The 22,788-nt window shown below is 39.0% G+C and overlaps 1 protein-coding gene across 4 annotated transcripts in view; it reads left to right on the top strand.

Moving 5' to 3' along the window:
• LOC133849372 (uncharacterized) overlaps positions 1-22,788 on the top strand; it is a 95,696-nt gene that overhangs the window by 55,423 nt on the left and 17,485 nt on the right. The window contains exons 1-2 of one of the 4 annotated variants that reach the window (XR_009895369.1): positions 10,281-10,390; positions 11,373-11,520. The exons of 1 other annotated variant lie outside the window; for it this stretch is intronic. The gene's annotated coding sequence lies outside the window, so the exon portion shown is untranslated. Of the gene's footprint in view, positions 1-10,280; positions 10,391-11,075; positions 11,095-11,372; positions 11,521-22,788 lie in introns of those variants that run through there. 2 more of the 4 variants (XR_009895370.1, XR_009895368.1) reach the window with 2 other exon arrangements.

The raw sequence follows: 22,788 nt of genomic DNA, 5'->3' as shown, positions 1-22,788 counted from the left end.
CACACACACACAACACACACACACACACACAGAGGCAAACACTATTCTAACGTTTCGCGTAGCTATAAAAATATTTTTTAACATTTCTCGCGCCGTGCGTACGTATTTTCTTTGGCTTTCCTTTCGCTCCTTTCGGTTCCCAGTTCTCAGTTCCCAGTTCGCCGTTGCTCGCTGCCTTCGGTTGCCTTTTTATCCCTCCCTGCCCCTCCCCCCTCTCCGCGGAGCAGAGGGTTGGGGATATACCCCGATGCCTAACCCTCATCTGACGGTATATTTTAGGTATAGGAGAAACTGTTAGAGCGCTGAAAAGTTTGCCTCTGTTTGCCGAGCAGCGGCAGCAGCTGTAAGAACTGAGAGGTGGGTGGATAGCGGAAGAGGGGGAGAGGGGAGGCTGCTGTTTTCTGTTTCGCTGGGTTTGGCGTAGAGTTGCGAGTTGCTTCATAGTAACAACAGCAAAAGCAACAGCAACAGCAACAAAACAGCCGCATCTTATTACGCTATCCTCTCGCTCCCTCTCGCTCCCTCTCTCTCTCTCTCTAACTCTCTATGCCTGTCTCTGTCTCGCGCGCGTCTCTCTTAATCCCATTTACACTGAACGAAAAAAAAACAGCAGCAGGAATAATAATAATAATAATAATGGAGCGTCTTATGTATTGCCAAAAAAAGAAGAAGGAAAATGTATTTGAAACTAAACTGCAAAATAGAAGCAAGACGACAGCGTGTGGCTCCTCTTCTCTTTCACCCCTCCCCCCAGGCACCCACCCTCTCTCTGGAGTGTACTGCACATTAAGTTAACGCGGCGCTTGCTATCCTCTCCTCTCCTCTCCCGTCTCGTCTCGTCTCCTCCTCTCACCCGGTCAACATAAAGAAAGTTGTAACTATGAAAATTTTATAAATTCCGCAGATTTTCTGGCGCTAAGAAGGCTTCGGGCAAACGGGCAAAGGCAACGAGAAACGCGAAACGCGAGCGAGAAGCGAGAAACGAGAAATGTGGCAATGGTGGAAATTGTGGAAAATGTGGAAATGGCTGATGAGACGCCCCTTGGCAGCATTTGAAAATATTCTTAGTGGGTGGCCATCATAGTTGTAAGTGTGTGTGTGTCTGTGTGTGTGTGTGCGAGTTAGTTGAGGAAAGTTTACGCGTAGTGTGGCAAGAATGGGGCACTAGAGGCGACTTTGCTTTGATGGCTGCGATTGTGGCCCAGATTATGACTATTACAGCTGCGAATAATGCACAAGATTCGCTCTCTTTCTCTGACTGTTAACTGCCAATAGATGAATCGGAGAGAGAGACCATCAGATGGCATCACTGATTGATCATTGATTGATGAGAGGTCGACTCAATTTTCACCTGTTTCTTACTCTATTTTTACTTCAACACCCACTCTCCATACCCACTCTCCACAAATACTCTCCGCACATACTCTCCACACACACTCTTCACACACACTCATCACACTTACTCTCCACACATACTCTCCACACACACTCTCCACACACACACTCTCCAAACACACACTCTCCACACACACTCTCCACACACACTTTCCACACACACTCTCCACACATTCTCTCCATACACATTCTCTCCTCACACACACTCTCCAAACACACACTCTCCACACACTCTCCACACACACTCTCCACACACACTCTCCACACACACTCTCCACACATACTCTCCACACATACTCTCCACACATACTCTCTACACTTACTCTCCACTGACACTCCACACACTCTCCACACTTACTCTCCACTTTTTCTCTCCACACACACTCTCCACTGACACTCCACTGACACGCTCCACACATTCTCTACATAAACATTTTCTCCTCACACACACTGTTAACTGCCAATAGTTGAATAGATGATTGCGACAGAGAACATCAGATGGCATCACTGATGGATTGATTGATGAAAGATCACTTCAATTTTCACCTGTTACTTATTCTTTCTTTAGTCAAAGAACACACACACACTTTCACACAGACAGCGCAAAGGAATTTTGAATTTATTTTTAATAAAATTCATAAAGCGCATTTCCTTTGGCGTTCTCAATCTGCCGTCTCCTCTCACTTCTGTCGTCTGCTTGCTTTGGTTTCCTCGCCCACAGACAGCTGAGAAGGAGTAGCGGGGAGGGGGAGAGGAGGGGGCGGAGACTCTTCTGCAGCTGACTGGCAAACTTCATTGCGCTTTTTGATTATTTAGAGTTTATTTGATTAACAAAAAGCGTCGGGGAAAGCATAAAACATGCAACATGAGCAATGAAAACAAACGACAAATTCAATTAAACTTAATAAGGATGTCTTTGCTTTTGCCTGCCACCCCCCTCTTCCCCCTTTCCCCCTCCTATCTTGGTATGTTGTTGTTGTTGTCGATGTCTTTGCCGCTTCCTTGCGAAATTGAATTACATATTTAACAAATTAATTGGGCAAATGAAGTTGAGTTTCTATCTTCTACACCTGGCGCCTTCTTCGCCCCCCTCTCTTCTGGTCCTCCCCTCTTCTCGGCCAGCCATTTTTTCCCCTAGAGTGCACTGATTAGCTTCGAGGAGCACTTGACATCCTAATTACTTTGACTCTATCGACTCAATGCAGCTGCAACTTTGTCATCTTATTTATCTATTGACTTGTTGAAATCCAAGTATTTTTCACTTGTATTTGATTTCATCCTTTAAAATTCCAATCGCTGTGACTAACTAGGCAACTTCTTAATATTATTTATATAGAACTTTTTAAGATTCCATATCAACAATTTGAATGAATTCGAAATCAATTCTTTGACTGACAATCTGATATATTTTGGTATATAGTATTCTATGGTTAATCGATATACTTAATATTGTTTTTGGTATACTTTAGTATGCTCGAAGTATATTATTTGATATATTTTGCGATTGTATATTTCATAGTACAACTTCATCGATATTAGAAATATAACCTTTGGTACATTTTTGGTATATTATTTGGTATATTTCATGCTGTGGTACATTTAGTATACCATATGTCGTGCAATTTTCATCTTTTCTTATATATGAATTCTTTTTAGCATCAATAGTTATAGAAGAATTATTTATGACCTTTGACGATAGCCAATTTTAGTAATGAATTCCTAGAATTTAGTTCCAAACTTTTACACATTCAAATTTATTATTATTAAAATTATTTATTTAACCTAGACACAGCAGCTATTTTCATGACTTTCAGTTATTGGCGACTTAATATTATTAAGAAAACATATGTGTATGTATTATCGACACTATCGATGACTTACTATCGATAGTTCTTTAGCTCTACTTAATTTTGTGATTTTTGTTTAACATATGTGTAATCAGTTTTTTGCTTCCATCTCTAATCAGAAGCTCAGTACTAGCTTCTCTCTTTTAATTAGTTTCCTAATCGATGTGCAAATGTCCAGAATTATATTTTCATCTTCAAAATTATCTACTGCGATTGCGAGTTCATTCTTTGACATTTTCCCTGCAACATAGTTTTCCATTTGTGCTGATTTTCTGGCAGCAGCAACGCTGCTTGCTTGCGAGTAAGAATAATCAAAAAGAAAATAAAAAGTACAAAATCGATCGATAATTTTTAATGTAGTCGTATTTCTTTTTAAGCGCGCGCTTTCTGTACCTTTTTGGCTATAACGCTGCCGCTTCAAGTTTTGTCCTCCCACTCTCCACCGCCCCCGCCCCCGCCCCGCCCCCGCCCCTCTAGTTGGCTGCGAACCCGACCCGCCCCCAGTTATCGTTTCTATCGTTCTATTCCCGTTACCGTCGTCCTCTGCCTTCGTCCTCCTCTTCTCTCTGTGTGTAGCTTTTCGTTTTTTTCCTTTTTTAATATTTACCCAATTCATCAAAAAATAAGTAATTATAAACTTTTCAGTTTTTCTTCTGCCGTCTTGCGTCTGCGTCTACTATGCGAGCATCTATCTCTCTCTCTCTCTCACTCACACAATCAGTCCTGTTCCCTTCTATCTCTCTCGCTCTCGCTTTCGCTCTTGTGTGTGTCGCTTTGTAAAAACGCTTTTCTTGCCCTTTTCTGACTGTGCAACTTAAATACACTCACACTACAGACACACACACACACACATACACACACACACACACACACCCGCCCGCGTTCGCGGCGTCGGCAAAGTAGAAAAAAATTGGAAACAACCCCGAAAAAAAAAGAAAGTAAAGTTTTTGTTGTATAAGCGAAAAACTAAGCTTCTATTCAAATTCTACGCCATCGAGTGCTTCGCTTTTATTATTCATTCATTCCATTCTCAGCGCTTTTGGCCTCCCCCCCTCCCTCCTCCTCCACCATGGCGTTCCCCCTGCTCAGAGCGTACTTTTTGTATTTTTGGCACAAGCAAAATGAAAGCACAAAATACAACAAAAAAAACGAAAAAAAAAGAAAGATGAAAAATGTTAAGAAAGAGGAAAGTTTCCGATTACAGCATGAGGCATTGGGGCATGGGTTGCAGCAAGGAGACGAAGACAGAGGCGGTGGGGAAGGGGAAGGAGGAGAGGGAGACAGAGACCAAGTAACGGCATCGGGACTAAAGATGTAGCAAAGAGACGAAGACGAAGGCGAGGACGAAGACGAAGAGGGAGGCAGCGGGTGCTATTGGCTGCTATCGAGTGTATTGTAGGCCCAGCACAAAGCCATCCACTAGTCCTTGCCACCCACTACACACACACACACACACTTGCACACACACACACACACGCGCCTTTTGAGCATAAGTAGAATATAAAAATTTTGCGATTATGAATTTGAATAAAAGCGATACGAAGCCAAAAGTAAGTACGCAGTCAGCGTCGCTGCTTTTTCTTCTTCTTCTGCTTCTTTTTCGTGTTCTTCTTCTTCTCCTTCTTTTGCTTAACAACACTGGCTGCAGTTGCTGCTGTTGTTGTTGTTGTTGTTGTTGTTGTAGTCGCTGCTTTTGCCCACTTTTGGGATCCTCATTTTTGGGTGGATTAGAAGTTGCTGCTGCTATTTGTGGAAATCTGAAGAAAATGCAAAGTAATTGTACTTCTGCTCCCCATCCCCTTTCCCCCCTCTCCCTCTGCTATTCCCCTTTCCCCCGGTGTAGTTGAATTAAATGCCTGTTGAAAGCTCAGCGAATATAGGAATTTATCGCACACTTTTAGCGCTCCGATTTGAGACTATTTCGATATAGAAAATTTGTGGACGCGCTTGCAGAATCAGTAACTTAATGTACAACTAACAGTCTTTATAGTATATGTAACAGGCAAAATATATGTAACAGGCAAAAGGAGGCATCTCCGACCCTATAATTTATATATATTCTTCATCAGCGTCAACTGCCAAGACGATATAATCATGTCCGTCTGTCTGTCTGTCTGTCTGTCTGTATGAACACCTAGATCTCAGAGACTATAAGAGATAGAGATATAATATTTTTCGACAGCATTTGTTACATTTGAATGCAAATAAAGTTTGTTTTAAACTTTTGCCACGCCCACTTTTGCCCCTACAAATGATAACTATAGTAAATTTAATTTGGTTTCAATCAGATAAAAATTGTATGCGTTATTTAGGAAATACTTTCGTATGGCAAATTACACCTTAATGGAGTTATAGTTGCTTTGGACGAAAATCTGGTATATTTTGACTTCTATGGTATATTTTGAATGTAGCCGAGCACACTTGACTGTAGCTTTCTTATTTGTTAGTGTATGAGTTTTTCTAAATAGGATCTCAAATAAAACTATTGAATAATTCTTCAAGAATGTTCGATTGTATTGCATAAGCTTTTACCATTTATTTATTTTAATAATAATTGGAAACGAAAAAAGGAAAATAATTCGGCTTGGCTACACATTCAAACTCTAAAATAATATCATACAATTCAACTCAATTGAAAAGTATTAAATTATGTCTTCAATAATTTTAACCACTTCAATACTTTTTTCCATCCTTCCTTTTAGTTTTGCTAAAACCAAATATGGAATTATGAATCTATTTTAACGGATCATACTCCAAGAATAATGTGGAAAAAGGAAAACAGAATTCGCATCAAATGAAATCGGTAAGCAAAAAAAAGTACGCAAGATTGTTCAGTTCTTGGCTGAGCCTTGTTGTGAGTGTGTGTATGTGTGTGTGTGCGAGTGTGTGTGTATGTGTGTGCGAAGGAAGTGAAGCCTACTGTTACTGTTGCTGCGGTTGGCAAATGTTTAAGCTAAGGATTAATACTTCTTTTTAGAATTTTATACTTATACAAAGCATCTCCATCTCCATCTCCATTTCCATCTCGCTCTCCACATTCTCCTCCTTCACTTCCTCTGCTCACCACAAATGCTGCTTGAAGTAAACACACACACACACACATATGTAGACATGTACAAAGACGTGTGTGTTTGTGTGTGTGTGTTCTTTAGTAAGTATTAAAAAAGCAGTGCGATGGGAGTTGGGAGTAAATATGGAGGAGGCAGAAGACGCTGGTTTTTAGATGCTGAGAGAGAAATCCTTGTAAGCAGTTTTCACTTCTGGCTGATTTTCAGACCCGACTGCTTTTTTTCCTTAGTAAACACGGTCAATTTGCATCGTCAGAAGAAAAATCTTTGAAGGATTCTTTTATTTTGTCTGTTTACAACTCGGAGAATATAGAAAAGAGAATTAATAAACTTTTTTATAACAAAAATCAAAGTGAGAAATAATAAACTTTTTTAAAATATTTTCAAATTCCATAATGATATAAACAAAAACCTTTTCTTTTTGTGATTTTTGTCTAAAAATAAATAGTAGTAGTCGAAATATTTACAAACTTGAATAAACTCCTTTATAATCAAACTTTGCTAATTAAAGTACTTAAGATAATAATGTTAGTTGAATTTGTTAACTTTTAAAGATGTTAGAAAAAACGTTTACTTTTTTTAAGATTAACAATTTATATTTTGCTTAGAATTAAATAATTGCTTACAAATTCGAATTTTTACTAGATTTCAAAAACTCTTTATTATCAAACATTTTTAAACATTGCTAATCGAAATATTTAAGATAATAACTGTTAAATTTTCTACATGCCTATAAATTTGATGTGTAAATGAAATATATATTTGCAATAATAATAATTTTTACTTCGTTTTACATAGAAAAACTAATGTCGCTTAATATTCTTCAAAGATTGTTCTTCTTACAATGCAAATTGATCATCTTAGTTTGTATTTGTATGCATGTAGAAAAAATTCAACAGTTAAAACAATAAAGGAAAAGCGATGTATTAAAATCCGTCGCAAATAATAAATGGGCTCATAGTTATCTTATAATTCAAATTATTATCTTATTTATTAAACAACAGTTGAGTAACAGTTGAGTAGAAGTTGATTAGAAGGACACACACACACACATACACACTCACAAATAATTTCGCATGTTCGAAGAAGAAAGAAAAAAAGAAACGGGTCTTTTAGGGTCGACATTTGGTGTTGCTGTTTTCACTTGCTTCTGCTTTTTTTTTTGCTTTGCTTCTGCTTCTGCTTCTGTTGGTTAGCCGAGGACGAAGAGTGGAGAAGAGGGGGTGGCAGCAAGAAGATGAAGGCAAAGATGTAGATGGGGGCGAGAGAGAGGAGACAGAAACGTTGGGAAGGGGGGACGGAGGCGGAGGCGGAGGGTGGCTAAGGAAGCGCGCAAAATGATGAATAGAGTTACTCAAATACAACGCCGCTGCCTGCAGCACGATGGGATAAGTTTTAGGAGTGTGAGTGTGAGTGTGTGTGTGTGAGTGAGAGTGTGAGCAAGTGGGGGAGGAGAGGAGGAGGCGAGGCCTGCGTAGTTGAAACATGTTTAAAAATTTCTATAACATCTTTCGATGCTTCGCTGTGTTGTTTTGTGTTGTTGTTGTGTGAGAGTAGAGTGGTGGGGGAAGGAGGAGGGGAGGAGGAACGACTTAGAGAGCGGCTGTCGAAAAAGAAAGAGGAGACGAATATATTCGAATAGGGAGAATGATAGAAAGGAGGAGAGAGGCGCGAGTAAGGCAGCAATAACTTCTAGTTCGCTTTTTAATATTGTTCGGATTCAGAACATGCAATCTATGTAACTGTACAAGTATGTGTACACATGTGTGTGTGTGTACAGTTATGTATATGTGAGTGCTGGAGGAGGAGGAAGAAGAAGAACAGGAGGGGGGAGACGAAGGTAAGTGAAGGAGGCAACGCAAGGCTTTTCATTAAAAATGCTCATAGTCATTTGATGGTGCGTGTGTGCAAAAGAGACAACGATAGAGGGGTGTGTAAGGCGTAAAACGGGGCATGATTGATAACTTTTGAAAGCTTACAAACTACGACACACACACACACACATACACATACTTACGACGAGTAAGATTCAAGTTGACAAAATGTATTTAAAGCAGCGACGCTGATGACGATTATAAACTTTTGTATTTTATTAAAAGTGAAAAGCAGAAATTGAAAAGTAAATATGAATATTCGATTCAACTAGAAACATTATGAGTTAAACTATATATTTAATTTATTAGTAATTTAATCTCAAAGTTCGATTTAAATTTTTCTATTTTGAAGTAGTTCTGAATTTGGAATTCAATTGAAAACGTTGTGGGACAATCATCAGTTATTATTTTTTTGCAAAGGATTTCAAAATAATTCTGAAAGTGTGTGACTAGTGTGAGAAGAAGAAGAAGAAGAAGAAGAGGAGAGTGACTACTCTTAGTCATTATTCAGACTGAGCTGCGACTAGCTGCAAAAAGTATTCACTTGAATTTGATAAACAGCATTCACAGAGTTTTGCAATTCGCTTTTCGTATGTTTATTTTTAACTTATTGTTGTTACACATTTTGTCGACTCTCGCTCCGTCTCGCTCCCTCGCTCTTTCTCGCAGTTGTTTTGTGTAGCGTGCAACGAACTGCGAACTGCGATTCGTCTTATCGGCCAAACACAAAACTGAAAACGGGAACACGAACAGTGCAGAGAGATATCGAGAGGGGGGGAAGAGTGCGAGAGAGAGAGAGAGGGCAACTAAGCTGAGCAGTGATCGATGATCGATCTACTGGCAAAAGAGATGCAAGCTAAGATCACAACCACAACAACAACACAGGAACAACAACAAATGCAATTAGTCAGTGGCGAGGTCAAAGCCTTCAAAACAGTCGCCACACTCATTCACATTTAGCACTCGTATTTGTATTCATAATCACATCAGCATACACAACTTTATGTATGTGTGTGTGTGTGTCAATGCCACGCAAATCGCTAAAGCTAAAGCTGAAGCTGAAGCTGAAGCTGAAGGAGGGAGAGAGAAGTCATTGCACTTATCACCACGCAATTCGTAGGGGGCCTCGCGTGAATCATTTTCGGTTATTTGTCTGACTATGCAACGATCCACACAGCGATCCACACACCATCCACAGTGCAGTGCCTGCCTTCTAAGCACCCTGTTTACACACACATACATATGTATGTGCGCTCGCACTCTGCTGCAGTCATTGCCAAAAAAAATCAAAAAGCTCTCAGCCCACACTCAATGCCAAATGCGTGGCGAATAAGAATGAGAGCGACTGCGACGGCAACGTCGACTGCGACTGCGAATGCGACTGCGACTGCGACTGCGAGCGTCAGAGAGAGAGAAAGAACAAAAGCTGCAGTGAGATCACCGTCAGGTCAGGAGCTTTTAGACAGCCGGCAAGTATGTGTGTGTGTGTGTGTGAGTGTGCTGAGACTATCGCTCTCTGTGTTTAAGTTGTTTGCTATCTTTCTACATCGTTTCGTTTGTCCGCTCCTTTGGCTTCACCCCCCTCCCGTCTCTCATGTCGTTAGTTCGTGTTCGTTCGCCTTGGCCATGGCCGCATCGCATCGCATCGCGGGTCAATGACTGCCAAAAAAACATACAAAATATTTTTCGGCTTTTCGGCAACAGCGCCAAAACTGAATAGTCACACACACACACACACAAGCCACTGCAGCTGCGGATGTGTATGTGTGTGTGTGTGTGTGTGTGTGTGTGTGAACGGCATACAAGTGTCGTTCTTGTTCTGGTTCTCGTCGTTCGCGTCTTCCCGTCTCGCTCTTGCACTCGCGCACTCGCCTCGCCTTGCTGCTTCTCTTGCTTCTTCTTCTTCTTTGCTGTCGCCTATGCAGTTGCGCATTTTTTCGTAGGCGTCTGACGCTTGGCAAAAAATATGTACATTCTACATACATTCCGCGATGCATATATTATATGGTATGCACACACACACATACACACACACACACGTATTCGTGTGATCATGAGCAGAGGAATAGAGGATGATGATGTGTTGTGTTGTGATTATTATTATACGAAGATCGTTGCATTAATTCATTTGTGATGTCTTTGACTTAATGACTAACATAATGTATTAATCTGGAAACTTGGAAGGACTTCAAACGCTTCAACCAAGGTAATGCAGCACACCTATATTTCAAAAGTATATTTAGTATTTTGTCTGTCTGAATTCGAATTAGTTTCAGTATAGAATATTTTGATTCCCTTTTATTAGTTTTCAAATTAGTTGTAGTACAGAATATTGTGATACTCTTTTAATGCACGCAATAGCTGTCTGAGCTGACTGTACTGTCTGTCTCTCTGTCTGTCCAAAGTATAAGTAAGAATAGAAGTTACAAGTGTGTGTTGTAATCAGCGCAAAGGTAGAAGACAGAGACAGTATAAGTGCTAAGTATGTTTGTGCGTAGAATTGTAAATAGCGCAAAGGTATAAGTAGAAGACTTAGAATGTATAAATGTGTACATATATGTTTGTGCATAGTTCAGTGCAAAGTTATAAGTAGAAGACAGAGACAGCGACAGTATAAGTGCTAAGTGTGTTTGTTCAGTGCAAATAGATAGTGTGCAAGTAGAAGTAAAAGTATAAGACTGTATAAGTGCTAAGTGTGTGTGTTTGTGTGGCGGCCATAGAACTGCTCTAAATTTGTGCTTATTATATTTCGAGTATAAAAACTGTTTTGCAAGATTAGAACGGCTTCGCTGTTGATCGCAATTGTTGTTGTTGTTGCTGTTGTTGTTGTTGTTATTATTGTAGTTGCTGCTGCTGCTGGCGCTGTTGTTGTCATTTAATACCCGAAATTCTAGTCTAACCGGATACAAGGTTCGCTGCATTATTTTGCATTGTGTTTTTATATATTTTTTGCATTTTTGTATATTTTTCTGTTACCTTTTCATGGGACACATGTGTGTGCGTGTGATGTATTTGTGCCCTTTTGCTGTCTCTGTTTTCTTTATGAAAATGAGCAAACGCGTTGCGTCATATTATTCCACATCTACATACATACATTCATACACACACACATATACATGTACATACATAAATCTATTTGAATAATTAGAATTAATTTCGATTACATTTCTATCGTTTCGCATTTGCAGTTTGACGAAGAAGTTAATGAGAAAAGCTTTCCAGCTGACTTCACAAAATGCAAATGGAGGAGAAAGTGCATATGAAATTGCATTTGAAATTGGCACTAAATGGATATTACTTAAATGGGTTAAACAGTAATTAGCTCTGATTGGCCAGGTGAGTTCTATCAATGTATTTACAAAGATAATATCAATTCACTCACACACACACACACATACATACATATACAGTCAGAAATTATGCGAGTACTTGGCAATTACTTTAATGTCCGCCTTGACAGCTTCGTTTTGTTTCGGATGTGTGCGCCATCTGTTGGCCCCATTGCAAAGCATCAAGAGCATCCCCCCTCCTCCCCTTCATCTACCCATAAACTGCACTCTTGTGCCTCACCCTCTCTCGCTCACTCTCTAAGTTGTTGTTGCGATCCTTTATTGCTGCGCTTTTTGAGCTTTCGCTAGTCGTTGAACTGCAGCTGCTGCTCTCTTGCTTGCTTTCTCTGTCCCTCTCAGACTCAAGCTCAATCCTCGCTGGCCGCATTTTCGCTTCTTCTTTCCCCCTCTCCCCCCTTTGCCAGCCATCATCATCATCATCGTATTCTTGTGCTTCATCATCAGCAGCAGCTTCGTCGTTTGGCGCATGAGTAATTTGCTATTTGATATTTTTGTATGCACGCCTCTTTCACTGTAAGTGTGTTCGTTTGTCTGTCTGTATGTGTGTGTGTGTGCAAGTTTCGGGTTTTTGATATTTTGGGCAAACTGCACGCTGCTCTCTCCCTTTCGTTCTCTCTCTCTCTGCTTCGCTGACTCCTCTTGCCTTTTGTGTGTGTGTCTTTCTCTAACAGCCTCGAGATCGCGTCTTTACGTGTGCATTGCATTGCCTGTATGTGTGTGTGTGTGTACATAGAAACAGCAAAAATCTCGCTGCTGATCTCTGTTCATTGTTGCGTTGCTCTTGTTTTGGTTTCTGGCTTTGGCTTTGCTTTTGCTTTTTGCTTTTTGTTGTTTGGTTGGGGGGGCTTTTGTTTGGCTTCAGTTTGTGTTTTTTGTAGGTCATTGAACCGACTCCTCACAACATTTCAGTTCAGTTCAGTTCAGTTTGTGCTCTGTTCTTTCCTAAAAACCAAAAATTGCAGTCAATTTACTCTGCGAACAATTTTCGGGGCTGGAATTTCTTCTGTGATGATTCTTCTCTCTCGTTTCATTCTTCTACTTCTGCTTCTTCTTCTTGTTCTTGTTCTTCCCCATTTCGTGTGCGCGCTTCTTTGATTTTCGGGTGTGGAGAATATTTCTATATATGTATATTCGACTGATATTTTCTTTGGGGGAATCTTTTTAATTAAACCTCGAATACAATTTTCTTGAAATTCGAATTCTTATGAAAATTCATTCTTTGCTAACTAATCATCCGAATCATTTATAATATGGAAACTTAGAATTGGATATGTTTTCGATGCGTACCAACGTACCAAAAATTTTACTCAAATATAATGATTATGAATAATAATAATATTGTAGATAAAGTTTTAGATAAAGTTTTTTTATTGTTTCGATCTTGATTGGGATGTAGAAAGCCTAGCAAGAAGAAGAGTCACTCATTGGCTTACGCGTCGTATGCGTAATTTGACTATGAATAGAAAGAGAGGGAGGAAGGAGTGAGGAGTAGAAGAAGCAGAAGACTGTGCAACGTTGCAAGTTGAATTCATTAAATTAGATTGCAGGCAATTAAACGCACAAAGGCTGCGTAATTAAATACGATCTGGTTTGGTTTGTGAAATATATACGTATGTGTGTGTGTGTGTGTGTGTGTGTTGCAGGTTCTCTAACTCTCATTTACACACATGCACACACAGAGAGAACTGGCTTCGCATTTCATTCAATTTGCAATTAATTAATAAGCAACGATTTAGCGCAAATGCAAATTGATATTAAATAGCGCACATTAGCGGTTGCACACCAAAACGAAAAGCCAGACAACGAGGCAACTAGGCAACTAGGCAACTATGCAACTATGCAACTGCCAAGGAGTTGCTTGCAACTTGCATAAATACTAATATCAGCGCATTAAATTCAACTGCTTTTTCTGCATTTCCCTACACAGAGAGAAAAAGATTAGATTGAAAAGAATTCTGATTCAAGATTAGATTTTTGGATTGAAAGAACATTAAATTAAGATTTTTATGCTCAATTTGCATTTTAAGATTGAAAACATTTTATTTTAAGATTTATTCCAGATTGAAATGTAAATTGCAAATCTTGATTTAAGAACTTTTCAATCTTCAAAATAACAATCTGGTAATACGATTTTTGGGTTGAAATGAGTTTTATGCTAAATTTACACTCTAAGCTTAGAAGATTTAGATTTACACTTTAAGTTTAGAAACTTCTTATTTAAGAGATCTTAAAAAAAAGAATTTTGTTCTTGTTTCTTAAAATATTGGAATTCCCTTCCTTTATAATTTGAACCTAATTTCTGGTGTTGTGGCTGTTTATCCCATTAAGTAGAGATGCTAATCATTGCCTTGGGTTCAAACTCTAGTTTGAAAACTAATATTTAAAAAAAGTAAATATATTTTGGTTTACTTGAAACAATCTAAATTTGAGATTGTTTGATATTGATTTAAGATTTGGTTATCTTGATTAAATTTCAAGATTTTTCCTTTCTTGAAACAAGACTTTTAATCTTGAACTAAGATTGTTTCATCTTCGTATTTGAGTCATATTCAATCTGATATCAAGTATGTAAATGCAATTTAGAATTAGTATAGAACGTTTGATCTTGATTTAAAATGTTCTTGGTTCAATTTGAAGATGAATGAAGCAAGATTATATTTTTGAATTTCTAGATTGCAATCGATTACTTCCTTTTTTTTTGTTTATATGAAGATTGTCTTGATTCAATTTCAAGATTTTTCCATTCTTGAAACAAGACTTTTAATATTGAATATCAAGATTGACATACAAACAATCGTGCTTGGATTTGAGCACGTTTTTTTCTTTCTGTGTATCACTAAACGTATTCAACTCAAAGGATATTCCGTTTTTTCATTTTTTTTTGGAGTTGCCACCGTTAATCGCAACAAATTGAGTGCATCACTTGGAGAAGGTTGCAACAAAAACACACACAATTGTGTCGCAATTGACTTTTCTGACGTTGCAACTGTGCAACTGTGGCAAGTGGCAGGTAGCAAGTGGTAGCAACAACACATTGAGAGAGAGTTAGACGCCTCGTCCAACTTTGTTGACTTTGTCTATGTTTGCATTTTTTTAGAGTTGCAACTGGAGTTGGAGTGCTTGTTATGCTGAATGCCGCATGCCGCATGCCACATGCTGCATGCCGCCTATGCCTCGTGGCGCTGACTGAATGGTTGCCTGATGGCAAGGGGCAAGGGGAAGGACGACCGCAGCATATGCAGAGGAGAATCCTCTCGACTCAACTCAACTCTCGACTCTCGACTCGACTCGACTCTCGGAAAGGGAAGTTTTCGTTTCGTTTCCGCGTTTTAAACGCCGTTTTAGTAGTTTTCTATGCAACGTGTGTGTTTTTGTGGCACGAATGTGTGGCATCAACACGAGACGATGATGGGCAAGTGGCACATTTTTGTTGCACTCTTTTTCTTTTGTGTGTTCTGTTTTGTGTTTTGTGTTTTGTGTTTGCACCATTCGCAGTCGCAGAGTGAAAAGTGTGAAAAATGATAAAGCAAATGTTGTTCTTATTGTTTTTATAACTTTGTCATTTCTGACGCCTCGCTTCCTCTTCCTCTTCTTCTAATTGTTGTTGTTGTTGTTGCCCCTTTGAGTATGGAAATTATGAATGCGGCATTTTTGCTCATTATCATATTATTATTATTATTATTTTTATTGTTGTTTTTGTTGTTGTTACATCGGTTATAGAAGATTGTGCTTTAATCCGAATAGAATTCTTAATATTCTCCTTCAATATTATCGATATCAATATTTGATAATTACAAAAGAAACTAAGTTTATCGATAATAGCAAATGAAACTGAGGTTGCCTATTTCCGAGTTGGATAACACAAGTTAAACTTGAGTATTAAGTTGTGAACAGAGTATTTGTGCTTAGATCTTAAAATTGTTAAGTAATCGATATCGATATCTATGACAATATTCGATAATTCTTATATGTTAAAAAGAAACTAAAATTCAAATTTTCTATGTCTGAGTTCATCTGCAGAAAGATAAGTGTTGTTATTGGTTGCGAAGGGATTGGTTAACTTTTATCATACTTAAGTAATTCTTATCGATAACTATATCGATAGCGATAGCGACACTCGACAGCCGCAAATCAAATCCAAGTTTGTTCTATTTCATTTCGTTTGTGTCAAATTCAACATTAACAATGTGTGCTCTAATCGAAATTATATTCTGTAGTCGATAACCATAGCGATACTCGATAGTCACTAATTATATCCAAAGCTTTACTTTTTTCAGTTGATAAACCAAAACATTGTTTTCTTAAATTGTTTTGTGTCGAATTCAGATACTTTGAAAGCAATTTGAGGACAATCAGGACAAGCGAAATCTGTGTCCTAAATCGATAAACAGCCCAAGGATGAGTTTCCGAGTTAAGAATATGATTCGATTAATGACTCCTAAGTCGATAAACAGTTGAAAGATTAGTTATCGAGCTGGGAATGTGATTCAATGTCTCTTAAGTCAATAAAATGTCGAAGAACTACGCTGTTATTGGGAAGATGATTCGATAAAAGTCTCCTAAGTCGATGAAAACTTGAGGGATTAGTTTTCGAGTTCAGAATCTGTTTTGATAAAAGTCTCCTAAGTGGATAAACAATCAAGGGATTAGTTATCGAGTTGGGAAAAGGTGTCGATAAGTCTCCTAATTCGATAAACAGCATTTGATTAGTTATCGAGTTAAGAATGTGTTTCGATAAATGTCTCCTAAGTCAATAAATAGTCGAAGAACTATGCTTAATGTGAAAGTGATTCGATAAAAGTCTCCTAAGTCGATAAACAGCATCTGATTAGTTATCGAGTTAAGAATGTGATTCGATAAATGTGTTTAGGAAGTTGATTGTGATGATTCTATGAACCAAATGTGGAGGACTTTAAGCATAAGCTGTCCAAGAAGGTGAGGGATAAGTGTACTTACATAGCAAGTGCTTGAAAACGGAACTTGAATGTGTTTAAAGTTGAGGTTGAGATTGACCTACCTGCTTTGGATCCAGGTCGAGTTCGGAATTCGGAATTCGGAGTTCGGAGATCGAAGATTGAAGATCAAAGATCGAAGTGTGTGTGTTCAACTTGAATCAGAGTTCTTTTATGGCATAGTCCATGAAGCCAAAGATATACATGTATGTATTTAAGAAGTCACTTTCTTTTGCTTTGTTTTTGTTGTTGTTTTTGTTTGTTTGTTCACTTGAAAGTTGCACTTGCAAATCGCACAATAACACAAACAGGAAAAAAAAAACGGAACAGAATCGTTTCTCAGCACTTGAACAAAAAGAAGTGAAAAGTTTGTCAACACTTTTGAGTCGAAGCGCGTTTGATTTTTCTCTTTTTTTTTTGTTGGGGCTTAGATTAGAGTCCAAGGATGAGGATGAAGAGAAGAGTCTGCTGCAATGAGCTTTTCATTCTGGAGAAGATTAGATGGCGATGCGACAGATGGCATTGCACTGAATCCGCTCCAAATCAGAGTTTAGTTTGTGATTTATATTTTCTTTTTTGTTTTTTTTTTTGTTTTTATGATGTTTTTGTGTGTGTTTCTTTCTATTGAGAGTTCTATTGAGATGGTTGATTACTTGGCTGTTAGGTTGGTTTCTTTGTTGGTTGCTTTCTTGGCTGCTTTGGTCGACGCACGTCCCAATCCGATAGCTAACTGATGTTCATCTAAATGGATCTGAACTATTCGAATATAATGTTGCCCAGAAACTTTTTTTGGGATCAGCGTTGACGTTGACGTTGGCGTTAACGTCGCTGTCGCTGTCGCTGCTTGCGTCGGCATTTGACGTCAGCGTCGGTTTTAGTCCCTGCTGTGTGTGACCGTATATGTGTGTGTGTGTGTGTGTGTGTGACCGTATGTGTGTGTGTGTGTGTGTGCGTCGACTTGCAGTTGTCAATGCTCCAACGGCAAAGTCCGGCAATGTTCTGAGCCGCTGCGGGGCTTGCACATAATATGCAGGCAAACTTCATAATGAGCCGCGTCTCTCCTCATCATCATCATCATCATCATCGTCATCATTGGGATGGTCATCATCATCACACACACACACACACACACACTCACACATACAGAGAGACGCACACTTTTGGCTACCCCTACTTAAAGCTCTCAATCTCTGCTTCGACCCGCGTTTCTCCTTCTTCTCCTTCCACCTTCTTTCGTCTCCACTCTCTCTCTCTCTCTTTCTCTCGCTTGCACTTGCAGCCTGACTGCAACAGCTCTTCCCCTTCCCCTTCCCCCCTTCTCCCTTCGTGGACGACGCGCAGCCACCGAAAAATAAAAATCTGCCCAAAACATGCTGCAAAAAGAAATCGCTAAAAACCAAAAAGAACGCAAAAAAAAAGGGAATGAGGTAGGCAACAAAACTGAAATGAAATACACACACACACACACACACACACACACACATGCACACATTTAACGAAATACAACAAAGCGTAATCCAAATGTTGGGGGCACAAAAAAAGCGAAAAAAAAAAACCCCAAAAAAGGAGAGAGGAAAAAAAAAGTAAATGAAATAAAAATGCAATGAGAGAAGCCCTATAAAAATATGTGTGCACAATACCTGCGTGATGAGCTGCCTCCCCCTTCCCCCTCTGCCCCTCGCCTCTTCTCTCGATGCACACGCATACATGGACATGCATGGACATGCATGAACATGTCTACACACTCACACACATGCAGTTTAACGCTGGCAAATGAGCGCCGAACTCGTCCTTTTTCGGCCTATGCGAAAACGCTAACGCGCCTCCCCCTTCCCCTTCCCCTTCGCCACCTCTCTCCGCTCACTCTCTCTCTCTCCACTCTTGGTCTCCACTCTTCGCTGTCGCCGTCGCCGTCGTCGTCGATACTATTGCTGCCGCTGTCGACGTTTTGTTTTATTTTTTGTTATATTTTGCTATACATAAAACGACGACGAAGTCGCTGTCGATGTCGATGTCGAAGTCGAGCTATATCTATGGCTATAGCTATGGTGTATATATGCATAACTTATATATATATATATATATATATTTAAATATAATGCACAAACACCAGTTGCAACTGCAACACTGCAACTGCAACTGCAACAACAAAGCGCGTGCGTGCGTGCGTTGCATGCGTTGCACGATGTGACGTCAACGTCAACGGCCGCAGCTTCGTTTTTCTAGTGCTGCAGGGGAGCAAAACAACAACAACAACAACAACAACAACAATGTTATTTAAATGCCCAAAATCAAGAAAAAGAAAAACACTTTTTTGTGTACATTTGTATTTCATTTCTTTGCTAAAAATTATGCGCCTCTTCTCTCCTCTCTTCTCTCTTCTCCTCTTTTCACCACCCTCCCGCATCGCTGCGTGTGGCAAGTGCAGTGTGCCACATGCTGCATTGCAACTATCATTTTTCTTTGGCTCAAATCTCTCTAAGCTTCGTTTTAGGTTTCAGCAAAGATTTATTCAAAGTTATTCGAATATGATTTTGAAATATCTTCTAATACCAACATTTTTTTTTTCATTTTCGTTTTAATTTATTTATCAATTTATTGAAACAGTACAGCAATTTAGTACCACAACAACTCAACTTATTTGCGATAAACCTTAAACTCATATAATACCAAAAATTATTATTATTATTACAAACAAGTAAGAAAGTTACAGTCGAGTGTGCTCGACTGTGAGATACCCGCTACCCATTTTTAATAAAGGCAAAATATTGCGGTATCATTTTCAAAATATACCGAAAATACTAAAAAAATACTAAAAATATACCAAATGGTATGTTTGGTATATCGATATAGTACACCATTCAAAATATACTATAAACGGCACAATGTGCCAGATTGTCGGACAAAGCAACTCAGACCCCTAGTAAGTAGGCGTTTTTGCCCATACAAAAGTATTTCTTTAATAACTTCCACAATTTTTTCTGATCGCAACCAAATTTTCAGGAATCATAACTACTACAGTACTTATTGTATATACCAAAATTCGTAGCTCTAGCTTTAAAATTATGCTTGTTATTCGATTTTTTTGATTTGCGGGGGCGGAAGTGGGCGTGGCAAAATTTGAAACAAACTTGATCTGCGTGCAAACATAACAAATGCTGTCGAAAAAAAATTATAGCTCTATCTCTTATAGTCTCTGAGATCTAGGTGTTCATACGGACAGACGGACAGACGGACAGACGGACATGGCTATATCGTCTCGGCTGTTGACGCTGATCAAGAATATATATACTTTATAGGGTCGGAGATGCCTCCTTCTACCTGTTACATACATTTCCTGCCGGCACAAAGTTATAATACCCTTCTACCCTATGGGTAGCGGGTATAAAAAGTTGTCGGCTATTCATTGAATAATGTGAGTGTGTGAATATCGAGTTTAAACTTTTTACCACAAATTTTCAGTTCAATTGAAAGATCTATTTAAACATTGTTTCAAATGGCAGTTACTCATACGCTGTTACAATTATAACTGTAGTATCTAAGATTCCTGAAAATTTAGTAGCTATCAAATTTAAGATATGTATAATTTGTATGGGAACAACGTCTTCTTATTGGGAGTGTTTGTTGCTTTGCCTGATAATATGTTGCACTCTTTAGTATATTTAAAATGTGGTACTATAACATTATACCATATATTGTCATTCGTATATTTTTAGCATTTTATGGTATATTATTTTGGTATACTCTTAGCTGCTTTGACTGATAATCTGGTATATTTTGCACTTTATGGTATATTTAAAATGTGGTATTATAACATTATACCAAATATTGTTTTTGGTATATTTTTAGTATTTTATGGTATATTATTTTGGTATTGAATGATAATCTGGTATATTTTGCACTTTATGGTATATTTTAAATGTGGTACTATAACATTATACCATATATTGTCATTCGTATATTTTTAGCATTTTATGGTATATTATTTTGGTATACTCTTAGCTGCTTTGACTGATAATCTGGTATATTTTGCACTTTATGGTATATTTTAAATGTGGTATTATAACATTATACCAAATATTGTCTTTGGTATATTTTTAGTATATATGCGATATATTAATTCAGTATATTCTTAGTTGTTCTAACTGATAATGTGGTATATTTTGCACTGTATGGTATATTTTGAATTCAGTACTATATCAACATACCAAATGTATCATTTGGTATATTTATTTTTAGTATTTTTGCAGTATTTATTTGAGTGATTTCGACTATTTCGATTGTCAATAGCAGAGAGTTCGCTTTGGGATGTGAATGAAGTTTTCGTTCCACTGTGCAACTCATTATATTTACTTAGTTAAGGACAACACACACACACACACACACACACACAGATACGTAGATATTAGCACATACATGTAGAGTGATGTACATAGAAGGCTGCGTGCCACAAGAGAATGGGAACGAGTGAGGGGCAGCAACAGAAATTAAGTATACGCACCGAGTCCTTCTACTCGCCACTTTCTCTCTCTCTCTCTCTCTCACACACACACACACGCATACAGTCGCAAACTTTTCAAATCCCCCCGAAAAAATGAGCCGCGTGAGTAGGCCTATCAAAAAGTTGCGAGCCATATAATAAATAGCGCCCAAATGTGCACAAAAAAACAAGCGAGAAATCGAGGAAAAAAAAAAGAGGAGGAAAGACACAAAAAAAAAAAGGCGAAGCGCTGTCCAAAGCCAAAGCCTGCGCCTAAATGAAATGGAAATATAAAACAAAGCTGGCGAATGCACAAAAAAAAAAACACACACAAAAAACCAAAAAAAAAAAAAAAAAAAGATGATTCAAATGATGCACTGCAGCCGGCTCGCTCTGACGCATGCAACACGACGCACGCAACGCATGCAACACGACGCATGCAACGCACGTTGCACGTTGCACGTTGCGAGCGGATGCCCGAAAAAACAACCAAAAGTAACTTGCCACAAAAAACACAAAAAACGACCAAAAAAGAATAAAATGCAATGCAAAATAATTGCAAAAAAAAGCCGAAAAAAAGGAAATAGGCAGCAGCAAAGCCGCTGTAAAGCTGTGGGGCAAGTGGCAAGTGGCAACGCAGCGACGCAGCAGTTGCAGTTGCAGTGACATTGAATGCAACTGCAACGCGAAGCTAGGAAGAGGAAGAGGAAGAGGACAGCAAAATGTGTGTGGGCGGCGGCTTCTCTCAATCGCTTCTCTCTCTATGCGCTGCTCTCTCACACTTGCCACACACAGCTGCAGTCGCAGCGCAGTCGACGGCGACGGCGACGGCTAAAAAAAAAAAGTTAAAAAATATATGCCAAGTCGAAATCGAAATCGAACAAAAACTCAAATTCGTATTCCCCTATTTTTTAAAATTTTGTTGCACTTTTTTTGTGCGTGCAACGTGTATGCGTGAGTGTGTGTGTGTGTGCAAAACAACCCCCAAAAATGCATGTGCAACACACGCATGCAACACACGAGGCGAGTCGAGTCGAGTCGAGTTCTATCTGACCGTCGCTCGGTCCACTCGATTCGTCTCCCTTTTTTTTTTTGCCATCCTCGTCACTCGCCTCTTGCCTCGTGTTGCACATTGCTGTTGCATCGAATCGCCAGTCGATGGGCGTTTTTTTTACACAGCTGCAACAAAACCAAAACAAAACAAAACGAGAAAAACAACCAAAACAAAACGAAAAATGAAACGAAAAATGAAAATGGGAAATGGGAAATGGGAAAAACAAAGCAGTGAACAAAAACAAAAAAAAAAATTGCAGTTGCTGCCCCTTCGTTGCGTATGCAAATGCAGCAGTCAAAGTTAATGCTGGCAGCCAGCGGGTGTGGTGCGGCAAGGTCGCGGGAACGTGTGGCAACAACACACCGACAACGACAACGACAACAACAACAACAGCAACAAAACATAAAAAACGAGCAAAACAAAAACGTGGACAAAACAACCAAAAAATAACAAATATATTTAACGCGGGGCAACAAAGTGGAAATTATATAAAAATGCGCTAAAATGTGCACGCACATGCACAACACACGCACACACACACACACACACACACACACATACATGCATGTGTGTGGAGTGTTTTTTTGTTGCCTGCTTTTGGGCGTCGCTTTGAATGTGGGCAGCGGACAACACGGCGGATGATTGTTGCTCGCCATTGGTGTGAGCATGCATCTATGTGTGTGCGTGTGTGTGTGTGTGTTAGTATGTGTGTGTATTGGTAATATGTTTGTTTAATAGGCCTAGAGCTGCGTTGCTTTTGCTGCTGCT

The sequence above is a fragment of the Drosophila sulfurigaster genome, chromosome X (genome assembly GCF_023558435.1).
Source record: "Drosophila sulfurigaster albostrigata strain 15112-1811.04 chromosome X, ASM2355843v2, whole genome shotgun sequence".
In the NCBI taxonomy this organism is placed as follows: domain Eukaryota; kingdom Metazoa; phylum Arthropoda; class Insecta; order Diptera; family Drosophilidae; genus Drosophila; species Drosophila sulfurigaster.
Note: the sequence above shows the minus strand (reverse complement) of the source record. Positions and strands in the feature narration are given on the sequence as shown.